The following is a 2,604-nucleotide window of genomic DNA, read 5'->3' as shown; positions in this document are numbered from 1 at the left end:
ACATCCAGAAAGTTGTCTGGAAGTTGTTTTGTCTAATTAGCACATTACCCTTTTATTAGTATAGATTGATTTCAGAGAGGGAGGGAGATAGAAACATCAATGATGAGAGAGAATCATTGACTGACTGCCTCCTGCACGCCCCACACTGGGGATCAAACCCATAACCCAGGCATGTTCCATACCAGGAATTGAACTCTGGGCCCTTCAGTCCTCAGGCAGAGGCTCTATCCATTGAGCAACACTGGCCATGGATACACTTTCCCTTTCCACTGGGACGTGTTCTGTTTGCTGGAGCTGAAACACTGAAGCTGTCTCACTGGGGCAGAGTGAGGTGCAGTGGGTTGGAGTAGGCGAAGCCCCCTGAAAGATAGAGAGGGGCCTTGTTTAACAGCCAGACTGTTTCATGGCTGTGCTGCCTCGCAGTTGAATGGCCACACTGTTGGGCTGCGCTACTGTCAATGGGAGTTTACACAACTGAACTGTCTGCAGGGATAGTTTCCTCCTCACCACACCCCCAAGCTGGGGGTTTCTCTTAGGGTTGAAGGGACACCGACCACCCTTGGTTGGTAGCCCAATCAGCCACTTTGGAAAGAGAAGTGGGGAATCCTGATTTTACGTGAATGCTCCAATTTCTTAAGTTGGCAACTAATGCGAACTTCAGATGTTTGGGCCAAACCAGAGAGATGGTCAGGGCTGGTGTCCAGGCCACTGGGCGGCACTGGGCTCAGCCCAGCCATAAAGGGACCTAGGCGTCTGGGCAGGTGAAGGGGTTGGGAGTACGCTTGGGTAATTCCGATGTCACCCCACTTGTTTTTTTCCCCCACTGATCACAATTTATTATAATCTGTTGGCAGCATAGATAGATATTAGTTACCAGAACTATGTCTTCATAGAAGTGGAGAGTATGTAGCCATTCTATGGGGAACTGTGTGCACTTAAGCATCAGCATGATCTTTCAGTTTCTTTTATTTTTTTTTGTTAATGAAAATAAGCTTTATTACATCAAGTAATAAATACATACAAAGATGCAAACACTATTAGTCACTGTCTTCCAGATGTTTGGATCCACTGATGGGAAAGGCGGAACTGAAATGTACATACATCCTTAGGGGAAATTTCAGGGGTCCTCATCAGGCGAGATTCAATAAATTGCTCTTTCTTCTGTATTTATAACTTGTGCATTTTAAAGATTGACTTCAAAGTACTAATAGTCATGCAAATGCTTAAGCAAAAAAAAGAAAAGTTACATTGAAAAGAATTTATACTGTGTGGTAAATGGGCACTGGCTACTAAAGCGCTGCCTCAGGACTCACTGAAACAAACCCTCAGACTTGGATCAGCTCAGAAGAGAAACATAAAGAACCATGTGAGTAACAGAAATGTATCCAGAAGAGAAACAGGTATCTGGGAGGCCAACTACAGTTTGCTGTGATAGGTAACTGACATGCATCATGTAAGTAAATGCTTTAAAGAAACACACAAAATGCCCTGGGTAGTTCGTAACTAAGATGTAAATCTAATAACTGCAAAAATCTCTTCTCCATCTCAGCGATGGGAGGTTCAGAGCCTGATGAACCATGGGAGTGGCACGGGGAGGAGAAACCAAGCTGTTACCATTTTGAAACCAAGTTTCATATGAAGGGGGTTGCAAGCATGAGCTGTCACTTCTTGGAAGAAGAGGGAAAGCCTTTCACGCTGACTTAGGGGCTAGGACCTGGTGTTCTGCTCCATCTCGGCCAAGCACTCCCGAACCGGCCCTGTTGTGTGTATGATGCCTCGTTTCAGTCTCTCCATCGCGCTCTTACTGCCCACGTACGTGAGTCAGATCTCCTTCCCTAGTTCTTCGATGATGACCAGCAGCTCAGCATATTTGCTCTGGGGCACCTGGCTGTTCTCTGTTCCCTGCGTGTTAGAGATGCTGGTCCTAGTCACTCAGCAGCTGGTGGTACTGGGAAGATGTTGCCATGCTGGTGGAAGGCCGGTGAACACTCCCAGAGGCCTTGATGGAGGTGGCGGGCATGTGCATGGTCAAGTTCGGTTTGTAAGACATCCCCCCCCCGCCCCCCGCCTCCCGCTGCGGGGCGCAGGCCCCATGAGATGGCATCGGCAGCGGTGGCCGTGAGGCCAGGCTGTGGTGAGGTAGGCCTGGGGTCTGTGTGCCTGTCTGTGCCCCTGCCCAGCTCCCACACACTTTTTGTTGTTGGCAGCTCAGGCGCACTGGCAAATATGGCTGTCCCCTCACCCTGACACTGCTGCAGTATCATGATCTTTCAGTTTCTTGATGTTCTGCTTGTGCTGTTCAACTTCTTTCTGCAGACGCTCAAATCTCCTTTTTATGATGAGTGATCTCTTCTTCATGTTGTTTCTTCAAGGCTTCCACCTGTTCTTTAATGCGCTCTGAGAAGTATCCTTCCTCTTCAGCCGTCTCTTTTTTTTGTGAAGGTCCCAATGGCTTCCCTGATTGCGCCTGCCTTGGAGCTGAAATTATCTGACAATTGCAGCCAAAGTCTCTGGCTTGCATGGCCCTCACACCCCACACTTCAAGCTGCAGATGTACCACTGACGCAGAGACTGCCCTGGTTGTCAGTGCCGCACAATTCTGGA

The 2,604-nt window shown here is 48.3% G+C and overlaps 1 pseudogene across 1 annotated transcript; it reads right to left on the bottom strand.

Moving 5' to 3' along the window:
• Positions 1-1,707: 1,707 nt before the first annotated feature.
• Positions 1,708-2,050, bottom strand: LOC308515101 (cyclin-dependent kinase 2-associated protein 1-like; annotated as a pseudogene). Its single transcript has one exon. The product of its transcript is annotated as a cyclin-dependent kinase 2-associated protein 1-like (transcript).
• Positions 2,051-2,604: the final 554 nt, after the last annotated feature.

The sequence above is a fragment of the Myotis nattereri genome (genome assembly GCF_964212035.1).
Source record: "Myotis nattereri genome assembly, chromosome: 3".
Lineage (NCBI taxonomy): Eukaryota > Metazoa > Chordata > Mammalia > Chiroptera > Vespertilionidae > Myotis > Myotis nattereri.
The sequence above is the reverse complement of the archived record's forward strand: the minus strand, read 5'-3'. Positions and strand labels throughout refer to the sequence as shown.